A 14616-nucleotide genomic window follows, 5' to 3' on the forward strand; every position below is an offset into this window, starting at 1 on the left:
GGGACTTTCACTTCCGAATTTTATGTATTATTACTGGGCAGTGCATATTAAGAATATGATTTATTGGTTGGATAGTTCTACCCAACAGACAGAATGGATAAAAATGGAGAAGGAGGATTGCCATCCTAGTAATATAGGAACGATCCTCTTCTCCCCAAAAAAACTGAATAACACAATATATAAGAAGAACCCAATTATATATGGTACAATAAGAATTTGGAAACAAATAAAATTATCTTTAAAATTAAGAAATCTATCACTGTTAATGCCAATAGCGAATAACCCTTTATTTAAACCATCTCTTATTGATAAGACATATAACCAATGGGAAAGTCTCGGAATTAGAAGGATCGGGGATATGTATGAAATGGGAAACTTACTATCATTCCAACAATTACAATTAAAATTTAAATTGAAAAACAACCAATATTTTAAATATCTTCAGATTTGCGATTTCGTGAAAAAATATATACAAGGATATCAAAAAGTAACTCCTGACTTATTGGAAGAGGCAATGAATATTGAAGCTGACTCACAAAAATTAATATCATATTTATATAATAGTATTCTAAATATAGACCTACCATCGACAGAGGTACTTAGAGAAGAGTGGGAACGGGAACTAATGATAAAAATTACGAAGGTTAAATGGGAAAAATACCTGATATATATTCACAAATGTTCAATTAATGTAAGACATAATTTAATTCAATTTAAAATTGTACATAGATTATATTACTCAAAAACAAGATTGAACAAATTTTATCCAAATATATCCGCCACTTGTGATAAATGTCTAGCTCAAAAGGCAACTATAACACACTCATTAGTCTCCTGCATAAAACTTTATAGATTTTGGAATGATATTTTTGAAATATTTACAAAATTATTCAAGACAAGAATGGAACCTAATACTGAAATGATTATATTTGGCGTAATGGAAGATGGGAATAAATTGAACACATCTCAAAATCTATTCCTTAACTATGGTTTAATAATAGCAAAAAAATTAATTCTTAAATTTTGGAAGGGTACATCAATACCAACGCTTAAAATGTGGATTGCAAGTATGTTGGACACCGCTCATCTTGAGGAAATGCGATTCCTCCTAATGGATAAATCAGACCAATTCATAACGAGTTGGTCTCCATTCGTCGTTTTTTTGGAATCATATGGTGCAACACAATTGTAAAAAATAACTGTTTCAGGACTGGACGAGGGTTGGTCAAGACTATAAATAATGATCTCCTCTTTGTTTATTTTCTTCTCTCTATTCTCTCTCTCAACTTTCTTCATTTACTCGTTTTCTTTTTTCACACACTATATATTTCACATCTTTCTATCCTTTACTATCTAACTTCTTTTTCTTATTCTAATTTTTTTTCAGTGTAACAAAAAAAAAAAAAAGAAGTTGTACATAAAATGTATTATGAAAATATATATTAGGCACTTTGGTGCCATATGACTGTACTTACTTCTAATAAAATAAAATATTAAAAAAAAAAAACTTGAGTGAATAGTTGAGTAAGTCAATTAAGTTAGAAATTAGCTTTTTGCGAGCCTTTTTGTGAGCTTTTGTATATTCCAGATAAATTGAAATTATCGAGTTATCCTGCCATGCATCCTAATGCTACAGCAGATGGAGGGAAATAAAGGAGAAATTTGACAATGTGTCCCAGGACACGCTTATAGAGTCTTTCACCTCTGTAAAGGAGATATGGTACAGTGCAATGGATGCCTTTGGGTCCTGGAACGTCACCAAGATTGAAGACTGTAACGGGATACTGCGTCAGCCTGATCAGCAGGTAGACTTAGGTAACCGACACTTGTGAGAGACTTATCACTGTCCTGTGAGAGACTTACTAGTGTGTTGGAAAACTTTTGCCATTGTTTTGTGAGTAAATTTGTTAAGTCCAGGGAATTTTGTGATCGAAGTCTGAGCCATTGTAACCGATAATGGGAAGCCAGGTAGAAACATTGAAGGGAGTGACATTTTTAGAAAAGATTATTTGGCAAAGTAGCTACAGTGATGCAACAAAGGAACTGATAGGATTGTGGAGAAAATATAATAAAGAAGTAAAAGCACATAGAGAGGCTGCAACCATGTCTAAGTGGAAGGAGGCAGCTTTGAAGCTCGGTATAGAGTTAGATGGGAATGAAGTAAACCGACCTCCAGATACCTTGCGAAAGGGGTGTGGATGTATTAAAGAGCATAAGGAACGTGAGAGAAAAAAATCTCCTGAAGGGAAACCGGCACCAGTAGATCTAGAGTTCAAGGACCCGGTGGTTGGCGTTGGCTTTGAAGGGGGAGAAGACGATTATACGGTGGATTGGTAAAGTGTTAGAATTAGGAGAAGTTCGCAGCCTCCACCTTATTCCTCTTGCGTTCCCCGTACTCCATCCACACATTGTATAGCGTGCGCACACAACAGACACTTAGAGCCTACAGCACTTTTAACACTGCCTGCAGATTCCACAATAAAGCCTGCTTATCAAACAGCAGCAATACTTGTACAGGATTCTTTGACTCCAACCGCTCCACTATTGGTAGGTAGTCCAGCAGAGCATGGTACAAGGAGTAAAATGAAGAAGATATCTCCCGTATTTAAGGAGAGAGGTTATTAGAGACATGGTACAACCCCCAGTATGATTTTGTGAGCCTATGCCTGGATGAATTAGACACGTAGCGAGAGAGCAGAGAGGTTCCTTTAAGAAGTACAGTAATCCTCCAAGTGAAGAGGAAGACATATCGGAGGGTGAGACTGTAGCGGGAAACACTGAGGGAGATCCCGATATGGCCAATATCATGAGGGCAGAACAAGTATCCCGTAGGCAGTTCCCAGTCAGGGAAATGCCTAATCCAGCTTTTGATCCGCCTAGTGCAGTGGATGCAAACAATCCCCGAACTATTGAGGTATATACCCCATGGAAACCCAATGAGATGATGGCAGTACTGAGCAAGATACCTGACCATAAGAAATCACCTGCTTCCGTTATTGGTTACCTTAAAACCACAATGCCTGTGTATCATGCAGACTCCCGAGATTTATGGGCTGTGATCCAACAGATATTTACTCAGACAGCCAGAATTCACTCTGACATCCAGAATTACCAGAATTATCAGGGACTTGTCAGAGATTTGTCCAGACCTCCGCATCCATCAAATCACTGGCCGGTGGAGATGGGAGGGTGGGGGGCATTTTCCCACACAAGCCATAGGTGGCTGGGCACTCTGTACCTGAGCACCAAGTTGTAAGTGGTCCATGTGAAAGGACAGCACCTACCAACAATGAAGACACTATGAAACCAGCTGCCGCAAGCCTTTCCCACAGGACTGGGTTTTAACTCTGCATTAAAAATCAATAAAGAGTTACATTGATTTTTAAAACAAAAATGTGACGTATAAATAGTTCTTATATTTGGGAACCTGGTTAATTAAGTGGTGGGATTATTTCCCTGTCCCTATGCCTTTGCTTTAGCCGGTGGTTACATCCACTCCATCCCTCCCTCGCAAAGATGTGAGATTTCATTAAGCGCACACTTAGATGAATAGCTGCAAGCGGCATGTAAAGCTTCCTTTCCATGCGCGCAATACAAGAAGCCGATGAAATGAGACAACTGTCACACCAAAGATAGACACAAAATGCTGGAGTGACTCAGTGGGACAGGCAGCATCTCTGGAGAGAAAGAATGGGTGGTGTTTCAGGTCGAGACCCTTCAGACTCATTCTTCAGGTCTGAAGAACGGTCTCGACCCGAAATGTCACCCATTCCTTCTCTCCAGAGATGCTGCCTGTTCCGCTGAGTTACTCCAGCTTTTTGTGTCCATCTTCGATTAAACCAATTTACAGATTATCTGGTGTTTTAGCTAAATTGAAGGCGGAGACTGGAATTGGTTGGATTAAAATACTTCCCATAGCTTTATTTCAAATAAGAGTCACGCCTGCAGGGAAATCTAGACTGAGCTCAGCTGGAATTGTTTATGGTAGACCCCTAAGAACATCTTGGAATCAAAATGCGATGAAAATTATAAATTTCCATCATATGACTGCGGAGATGACCAACTACATTCTAGCTTTGACTCGAGCTTTGAGAGTATCACACTGTAGTGTAAGAGCAACGTATGGTGAGTTGCCCTTGTTGACTGTTTCTACTAAAGTGGAGCCTTGGAACTATGTCCTTATAAAGAACTGGGTAAGGAAAGGGTTAGAGTTTTGCTGGGAAGGACCTTCCAAGTTCTCCTAACGACTCCAACAGCAGTGAAGGTAGAAGGTAGAAATGCATGGGTGCATCTCAACCATTGCCAGAGTATCAGTGGGAGAGTAGGCTGCTAATTTATTTTATTCAAGATTCTCTTAGAAACATCATACTCTACGAAGAGTCAAAAAACAGATGCATCTGACAGGATGGATGGAGGGGATTTGTGCCCATGAAAACTCGGGAAGCTTGGTGAAAAACAGAAATTACATCAGCATCTTCATGTTAGGATATCTGGCTAGAATGGGGTTATTGTGTTTTGATGATCATAAATGATAAAAGGATTATCATAAATGATAAAAGAGGGGAATGATAATATTGGCCAAATAAATATGTCACAAAATGGAGAAACTCTGTATTTGCAAAGCCTGCATGTCCTTTTTCCGTGAAAGGTTGCAGGGCCATGAGTCATGGCTCCAAGGTGTCTGGACCCTGGGGGGAAGTTGAGGATAAGGTGAGGGCCAGATGTCCTCCCTACTGTTAAATATGTATGAGGGTTTTGCAGAAAGAGCTGAGCAGGGTTGCAAATGCATGATTAGGATTAGTTATAGGATGGGGGGTTATAAAGTATTGTTAATTATGTTGCAGAATGTTTATGCTGTTATCTTTCGATTGGTTAAAGTGTGGAGCCCTTGTTCCAATTGTTTATAGTACCTGGGGAAATGTTTCTTTACTTTGGTAAACTTCCAACTGGAACCTTCTATGGAGACAATGTAAAGGGGAACTTTGTGATTGGGTAAGGGAACTGTCAATAAATGTATTATATTATCTTTATTTATGATTGGTTTGTCGGGGTTGTTTCCCCCAAGTAATGTCACACCCTTAGATTGGAAGGGCATAAGAGGGTGGGTAACATTTTGGGGTGTGTCGGGTTATTGTGACTTCTGTTTTGTTTGCACGAGATATTGTTGTCTTGCGTGAGTGGATCGGCAACCATCCCTGCAGATTGTTCTTCAATAAATTAAGGTTTTGGAACCTGAGTTTGACAAGTGTTTAACTAAACCAGACTTAGGGGGTAAGTCTAGAACTGGAATTAACACTTCCACAGCTCTCTGCGGTAGAAAATTCCAAAGATCACGAGTCAAGAGTCAAGAGAGTTTTATTGTCATGTTTCCCAGATAGGACAATGAAATTCTTGCTTGCTGCAGCACAACAGAATATGTAAACATAGTACATAATGGGAGAAAAAAAGATCAATGTATATATATACACATGCACACATACTCAATAAATAAACAAATAATTTATTTCTAGTGCAATATGATTCTTTGATTCTTTGAGAGAAGATATTCCTTCTAGTCATCAAATGTGTGGTTAATTATTCAGAGGTGATGCTGCCTAGGTTTGGACTTCTCAATAAGAGACCAACTCACATCTAGATAGCTAGATGAATTTTATATTTTTCAACTTGTTTATTTCTAACCATGTTCTAATTGGTGTGGGCTCAATGTGCTCAACTGTTCTTTTGATAGTCCATTCATACCAGGAATCAACATACTGAACTTTGTCTGAGCTGCTTCAAATGCAAATATTTCCTTGTTGCAATAAGAATGTCAATACTGTCAGCAGTACTCCAGGTGTGATCTCCACAATGCCCAGTGTATTGAATTACCCTGATTTGCAACAAGGGCCAACATGCTACATGCCTTTTAGTTCAGTTTAGAGATACAGCGCTGAAACAGGCCCTTCAGCCCATCGCGGACCAACGATCCCCGCACATTAACACTACCCAACTCACACTAGGGGTAATTCATATTTAAACCAAACCATTAACCTACAAACCTGTACGTCTTTGGAGTGTAGGAGGAAATCGAAGAACTTGGAGATTAAGATGCCTTCCTAAATATTTGCAGTTGCTGTGTGGTAACTGAAGAAGGGTCTCGACCTGAAACGTCACCTATTCCTTCACTCCATAGATGATGCCTCACCCGATGAGTTTCTCCAGCATTTTTGTCTACCTTTATGCTAACTTACTATGTTTCATATTATAAAGACATCTATAACTGTACTACATTTTTCTACAGAAACCCCATTTGAACAATGTCCTGGTTTTCTACTTTTCTGCCAGTGGATAAAATCACATTTCCATACATCACAATTCACTAGACAGATTTTTGCTTACTCTGTTTGTATCTCTTTGCAGTTTCTTTTAACCTCCTCAAGACTGGGTTTTCTACCTTTCTTTGTATTGTCAGATAATGTGGTTACGACGGCAGGATTGATGCATTTGGCACCACACTACCTACAATTTAGCACCCAGAGGCTAAACCATTATCCCCCCCAGGGCCAGCCTTAGGATATGCGGAGCCCAATTGGGAACAATTTTAGTGAGCCCCAGGATCCCAGCCAAGGTCTGTAGAATCATAGAAATACAAATAAAGTCTATTATAGACTTTATATCACTATGGTAGAATAGAAAGTAATCAAAATGTGTGCTTAAAAATAGCCTGCGAGTTAATGGACCAAACAGATCTAAGCTACATCTATAATACTAAAAGTAAGATCTTGACCACTTCCTGTTTCCTGTTTCATGACTTTTGAAAAAACGCCGCCACTTACTGCTGTGATTTTTGGTCATCTTACTCAGAGCCCCCCTCCGCTGTGCAGGACAAGAGGATGAAAAATAAAAGAGTTAATAATGTTTTTAAAAAGTTGACATTCTCTCTGCTGCCCCTGCTGGTGGGAGGGGGTAGGGACTATCAAACCCGGAAGTGTTGTGCCTCACTCAGTCTCTGCAAGATGGAGGAAGAGAGGCTCACCTCTCTGAGCTGTGAATAACATTGAACACATGTCTACTCAACTGTGAGTGCCCTTAATGTGGTTTGAAAATGAAAATGTGGTAACTGCTTTCAAATGCTGCACTGCAAAAATGGTTGTTGTTGGTGGTGTAACTGCTTTGAAATGCTGCACTGCAAAAATGGTTGTTGCTGGTGGAAACCTGACAATTGTATTTTGATTTTAGATAAAACGCCGCCACTTACGGCTGTAATTCTTGGCCATCTTACTCAGTTCCCTGCCACTCATCAGGTTTTCTTCCCATCAATGAAAAATAAAAGTGTTATTAGTGTTTAAAAAAATGTTGAGAGTCTCTCTCCTGTCAATCACGGCGTGAAGGCCACGCCCCTTCTGGTTGGAGAGGGGAGGGATTACAAAACCCGGAAGTGTGGGTGCGGCTCAGTCTCTGCAAGATGGGGGAGGGCGAGGTCACGACTCTGTTTGAGCTGTGAATCAACTGAACTCACTGAATGTCTACTGAACTGTGAGTGTGGTGTTTATGTGGTGTTTTGTGTGGTTTTATGGTGGTTTCACCCTGCTTGAAATGGTATGAAACTGCACTTGAATTTGGTGGCCTGGCACCCTGCATGAAATGGTATGAAACTGCATTTGAATTTGGTGGCCTTGCACCCTGCGTGAAATGGTATGAAACTGCACTTGAATTTGGTGGCCTTGCACCCTGCTTGAAATGGTATGAAACTGCACTTCAATTTGGTGGCCTTGCACCCTGCTTGAAATGGCATGAAACAGCACTAGCATTTGGTGGCCTTGTACCCTGCTTGAAGTGGCATGAAACTGCACCTGAATTTGGTGAACTTGCACCCTGCTTGAAGTGGCAGGAAATTGCACTTGAGTTTGGTGGCCCTGCACCCTGCTTGAAGTGGTAGGAAACTGCACATGAATTCAGTGGCCTTGCACCCTGCTTGAAGTGGTAGGAAACTGCACCTGAATTTGGTGGCCTTGCACCCTGCTTGAAATGGTAGGAAACTGCATTTGAATTTGGTTGCCTTGCAACCTGCTTGAAATGGAATTTCAAGGAATAGCCGTGTCAACTGCTAGCGCACCAGCCATGAGTGAGCTGCCAGCACATCAGGCTTGAGTGACTGAGCTGCCACCCCATTAATCCATTTGGCCCACAATGTCCATACTAGCCCTCTGGAAACCAGTCCCTTCAGCCCACAATACCCATACTAACGCTCCAGAAAGCACCCCCTCCCCCCCCCCCTCTGGCCACCAATATTGGAATTGGTGGAGAGGCGGAATATTGTGTTGGGGGGCCAGCCCTCCCATGTGAACATGGGACCCAACGGGTCCCACTTAGTCTAGTTTTAATATAAAATTGCATACATGTAAACCTACAAGTAACAAACAAAATGTGTAGATCACCTCTGAAAAGTACATAGTTACAATACCACTTAAATTACCTGATCCTGGAAAACCAATAACTATTGGCGAAAAACCAGTCCAGGCATTAAATTTTGGGCTTCAGCCCCATCCTACCGTTTGGACTTCTACCCCATCCTAACTTAGTTGTGTGTGTGTGTGTGTGTGTGTGTGTTTTAGTTGTCTGTGCATTATGTGTGTGTGACTGTGTGGGAGGGAAGGAGAGAAGGGAGAGAAGGGAGGAAGGAGAGAAGGGAGTGAGGGAAGTAGAGAAAGAAGGGAGGGAGGCAAGGAGAGAAAGAACGGAGGGAGGGAAGAAGAGAAGGGAAAAGAGAGAGAGGAAGGAGGGAAGGAAGGGAGGGTGGGAAGGAGAGAAGAGTAAAGCGAGAGTGGAAGGAGGGAAGGAAGGAGAGAAAGAAGGGAGGGATAGAAGAGGAGGAGAGAAGGGAGAGAGAGGGCCGGCGGCAGGAACAGATGCCTGGGTCTGGGCGAATGGGTGTGAGCTGAGGTCGAGGATTGTAAACATTGCTCCAACCCCCGGCCCGGCCCTCCCTGTATTGTTCACTACATCTCCCCGGGGAGAGAGAGGGGTGGAGCCGGGGCTGTGTGCGTGAAGCACGGCAACTGGAGGGGCGGGAGCGCTGCCACGGGACCGTGAGGGAACGACCTACCTCCCCTTTCTCCATTCCTCCTCACACACCCTCCCCGTCTATCCCCTTCTTCCCCTCGACCCCTCTGCTCTCTCTCTACCCCTCTCTTCTCCTCCACCCAGGGTAGATCTACTCGAGCTGAGAATAGATTACTCTGGCGCGGGGCCCCCTTAGGCGCGGGGCCCAATTGGGAGCAATAGGTCCAATCGGCTTAAGGCCGGCGCTGATCCCCACTTCTAGTTTTCCATTAGTCAACATATTTCCATGCTAATATATTATCCCCAGGATCATGCCCTCTCACATTGTGTAACTGTCCTCTGTGTGGCATCATACTGAATGTAAATACACTACTCCAAATGGTTCTCCAATATCTACCTGGCTCTTTACATCCTTAATCTATCTTGTAACTATTTGCTGTGGATGAAAGCCAACGTTCCCTGTAATTGCATCATTAATCACTGAAGGTCAATGGTATACCTGAGAAAGGCAATCAGGTTCGTATGCAATACTTTTAATTCTTCCCTCTCTATCATCCACAAACTTAAACACACCTTCCAGTTGAAGCAGTAATTCAGTTGTACTTCCAATTTATTAGTTTTAGTTTTTGTTTAGTTTTCTTTTAGTTTTTAGAGATACAGCGCGGAAACAGGCCCTTCAGCCCACCGTGTCCACACCGACCAGCGATCCCCGCACATCAACACTGTCCTACACACACTAGGGACAATTTACACCTACACCAAGCCAATTAACCTGCATACCTGTTTGTCTTTGGAGTGTGGGAGGAAACCAAAGATCTCAGAAAAAACACCACGCAGGTCACGGCGAGAACGCATAAACTCCGTTCAGACAGCACCTGTAGTTGGGATCGAACCCGGGTCTTAGGTGCTGCAAACGCTGTAAGGCAGCAACTCTACCGCTGCGCCACCGTGGCCGCCCTTAGTGTGCTACATTTCGTACTCACAAAATACTCTTCTCTATACTGGAGAAACCCAAAGCACAATGGATAAAAGCTTTACAGAATACCTCTTTTCAGTCGGCAAGGCTGATCATGTTAAAGTTGCCTTTCTTTGACATCTTACACTGTTCCAATACAATATTAACTAACATAATCTCATCTTCTCTCTACAAACACTACAGTCTGGAGGGGTTTACATTGAATTCAATAATTTCAGATAACCAACCTCTTCAGTTTGTAAGACTTGGCCGGTTCAAGTGCACGAGTGTAGATTGTCAAGGCTGCTCAACTGGACAGTCAGTGGCTTTGGAAGGAGGGATAGGTCAGCATTTTGGATCTTTTCATGATGGGAGGGGCAGGCAGGTGAAGCTAAGGTTTGCTTCTCTCCACAAACGCTGCTCAGCCTCCTGAGTGTTTTCTGTGACCCCTCAATCTATAATGTTCTTCTTGTAAACTGAGGAAGAGAGGCACAGTGGCAGAACAGTCGAGTTGCTGCCTTACAGATCCAGAGTCCAGTGTTCGATCCTGACCACGGGTGTTGACTGTGCAGAGTTTGCGCGTTCTTCCTATGACCGCGTGGGTTTTTTCCGGTTGCTCCAGTTTCCTCCCACATTCCATAAATGTGCAGGTTTGTGGGTTAATTGCCTTCTGTAAATTGCCCCCAGTGTATAGGGTAGAACAATTGAGCGGGTGATCGCTGGTCGGTGAGGGCTCGGTGGACCGAAAGGTCTGTTTCCACTCTGTATTTCTAAACTAAACTAAACTAAACTAAAAAGGCGTCTCCACTGGGCATTTCACATCTCCAGTTCCAAAAATAGGCACAGAGTGCAGGAGTAACTCAGCGGGTCAGGCAACATCTTTGGAGAAAATGGATAGGAGGAATTTTATGTTGGGACCCTTCTTCAGACGTTTTTCCAGACCTACATCCAGAACATATTAAGCTCAATTTTCCAACTTTACTTTCATTTTTTTTTCATTTTAAATTGGTCAGTAAGAATATTTACAAAGTTACCAAGCAATAGATATATAACCACATGACCTCAAAGCCGAACATCAGCAAATAAATATATACCTTATGTTGGACAGGCATTTATATTGATCGTTTATGGGCCTGTCCCACCGGCGATTTTTCAGGCAACTGCCGGAGACTGTCAAGTCGCCGGCAGTCGCCTGAAAAACCAGCAACTGGAACGGCGACTGTCAGAGGGAAACACACGCACACACACACATCGCTTCCTTCACCAGCCTGTTATGCAGGTGGGGGACAGGGCAAGCGGGGGGAGCGCTGTCTGAGTGGAATTCACACGGTGCAAAGCCAAGGTGGTACCGCGATGAACAGGAAGGTTGGTGCTGTAATTAAGATGGCTAAAGCACAGTGTACGGTAAAAATAGGGGGAGAGGGGGGTGGGAGAAGGGCGGGAGAGGGGGGGAGAAGGGGGGAGAAGGAGTGGAGACAACTTTTAATAAGTACACGGCCGTGAAGCTCGGCGGACATTTAACATTACCGGTCGGTTATCCTTGGTTCTGAAAACTACTGCTTACGTGTTTTTTCCCAATAAGCCAATGAAATTCACCGGTCAGCACCGGCTACAATCTACGAGAGCCTAAGAGAACCTTCAACCTCCTGGCAACCCACTAGGACCTCCTGGCGACCCACCTACAGCACGAGAATTCTCGCTACTCTCCATGGCGGCTTCATTCTGGTCGCCGCTAATTATTCAACATGTTGAAAAATTCACAGCGACCATATTGAGGCCGCGACTGGGTCCCAGAATGCGGGAACTCCTCACGATAATGAAGGCGACCCTGACAACCACCGCGAACATGTGGCGACTGCATAGTCTCCTGCAGTGGCCTAAAAAGTCGCCTAAGTGGGACAGGCCTATTAATCTGAATGGAAACATGGGAAGGGGATGGTAGTGGTAGGAAGAGGTGGGCAGGGAAGGGGATTGAAACATTTGCCACCTTCAGAACAATACGATGACAGTATGAATGGTGAACCTGATAGGCCCATTTTATTGTTGATAGCATTTCAAAGCATCTGAAAATAGTAAATGGAAAATGTAATCTGCTGTAGCACACACTTCATTAAATAGCATTTTTAGGTTGGATATAATTAAAATTCCTTCTAAAAATTCTCTGCTTGTACAAATATTCTAGTTTGCACTCTCATTCAATTACCCTATGCTTTTGCTTATTTAAAATCTCAATTTTTAACTTTTTAACCTTAGTTCAAATCTTTTATCCTCCTCATCTCCCACAATTCTACAACCCCCCAAGTTCAGGTTCAGGAGCAGCTTCATCTCAAGCAAGGGTTACTTGAAGTTAGAGAAATTAATATTCATACTGCTGGGGTGTAAGCTGCCCAAGCGAAATATGAGGTGCTGTTCCTCTAATTCGCGCTGGGCCTCACTCTGACAGAGGAGGAGGCCCAGGACAGAAAGGACAGTGTGGGAATGGTTCAAAGGTTCAAAGGTTCAAAGGTTTCTTTATTAGTCACCTACACCAATTGGTGTAGTGAAATGCTTGTTGCCAATGCAGCACATAAAAAAAAGAATACAAACATGACAATAATAAAGAAATGTAACATTAAAAACATGCCCCACAATGGTTTCCATTATGAGGGAAGGCACTAAGTCCAGTCCCATTCCCATGTCCACCTATAGTCGGGCCTATTGAGGCCTCCTCAGTCGCCGCTACGGAGGCCCGATGTTACAGGCCGTTCTCGCCGGGTGATGGCGCTCCGGCGTCAGGAGAATCCTCACAGCGGCATGGGACACCTGGAACGGCCGCCTCCTTACTCGAGACCGCGGCTTCCGAAGCCGACAGGCCGCGCTGGACGGAGCTCCACCACTGGCGATCTCAGCGAGAGATCCCAGGCTCCCGATGTTAAAGTCAGCGCCGCCGCCCGCAGCTGGCCGCTCCACAGACCTGCAGCTCCGCGATGTTCACCTGCGATCTTCAGCTCACCAGAGCTTCAGCGCGGCGACCCGGGCAAGGCATCGCCCGCTCCGCGATAGCACTCCAGCGCTGTGCCGCTGCCGAAGCCGAGGTTCTGGGCGGTCCCCTCAGGAAACGCCGCTCCAGGGAGTAAAAGTGTTTAGTTACTGGGAGATCCCATAGGCCTTGGCAGACTGAGTGGAGGTGTTCAGCAAAACAATCACTGAGCCTGTGTTTTGTCTTGCCGAAATACAGGCGTCCACACCTGGGGGAACAGCGGATACAGTAGATGAGGTTGCAGGAGGTGCCAGTGAACCTCTGACTCACCTGAAAGAACTGTCGCGGTCCTTGGATGGAGTCGAGGAAGGAGGCATAAGTGTTGCATTTCCTGCGGTTGCAGGGGAAAGTACCTGGGGAGGGGCTGGATTGGGTAGGAAGGGTTGAGTTAACCAGGGAGTTGCTTGTAACTATCTTTGGTGTATACTAGCATCTGCAGTTCATTCCTACAAGATTAGATTATTTGTTTGTTCTTTACTATCATCGTGTTTACAGAGTACTATGTTTAATTATGTTGTGCTGCAGCAAGTAAGAATTAATTGCTCTTGACTCTTGTTAACTGTACTCTAAGCAGTGTGATTGCCGGCCTACACCTCTTTCTCTTCAAAACTCTCTTCCACTTCACTGAAGCTCGTTCTAAACTCCATCCTCAATCGAAATTTTGCTGTGCTGTCGCAACATCTCCTGAGGTGATGAATTTGTTTGATAAAGACCCTGTAGAGCACCCTGAAACATTCTGACACATTTAAGTCACTACATAAATAAAAGTTGTTGCTAAATACCTAGCTTGTGACATGGAACCAACAGTAGAATGAAATAAAGGCCATCAAATAAAGGGAAGACACAAGGATGAAGTAAAAATCAGTCACAACTCATAGTTTCTCCAGGTGAACATGTGTGTATGCTTTGTGACAGTGTACGGAAAGTGTCAATTTGTGCTTCAACATACTTAGGTTTCCTTGGCAACCAGTCAGCACTGGCAGACTAAATGAGTCTGTTCTGATCTTTCTGCAATTAAAGTAAAACTCGACGAACCATGCATGATGCTAATTTATCCTTATGCACACCAGCGGTTCTTAAAGGGATCGCCTGCATCTGACAAAGAAATGGTTAGAGCTGTTCCGTTAAGACATTGTAATCTGTGGTGGGTGAGGAACAAATTGCACTCCAACTCTGCTGCCTTGTGTCTTCCCATCCACATATTTTACTCTACACCCACTTTCCAGGACATTTATGTGGGCATCCACCGACAAGCGCCAAAAACGGTTCTGGTCTTTGGCCACATCACACCTAGAGTTACAACAGAGGCTGCAGTTCACCTGTAATTGAAGGGAATACTCAAGGCTCCAGGTTCTTGTTCAAACTTGCAACTCCTGCCTGGTTAGGGCCAGGAGATGTTAAGCATTCTTCAGGGAAATTAAATTCTGTAACGTGCTGCCTTTGCTTTCTAATTTTTACCTTTGTCTACCATTCTGTGGATCAGGTGCATGTGCTTTCACCATGGATTAATAAGCTTGACGAATGCGGGAAAGTCCCTGAAATACAAATTGGAACGTTATCCCTGTTATTGCTTGCTGCAAAAAAAGAATAATTTACCAAA

This window comes from Amblyraja radiata, chromosome 4 (assembly GCF_010909765.2).
Source record: "Amblyraja radiata isolate CabotCenter1 chromosome 4, sAmbRad1.1.pri, whole genome shotgun sequence".
In the NCBI taxonomy this organism is placed as follows: domain Eukaryota; kingdom Metazoa; phylum Chordata; class Chondrichthyes; order Rajiformes; family Rajidae; genus Amblyraja; species Amblyraja radiata.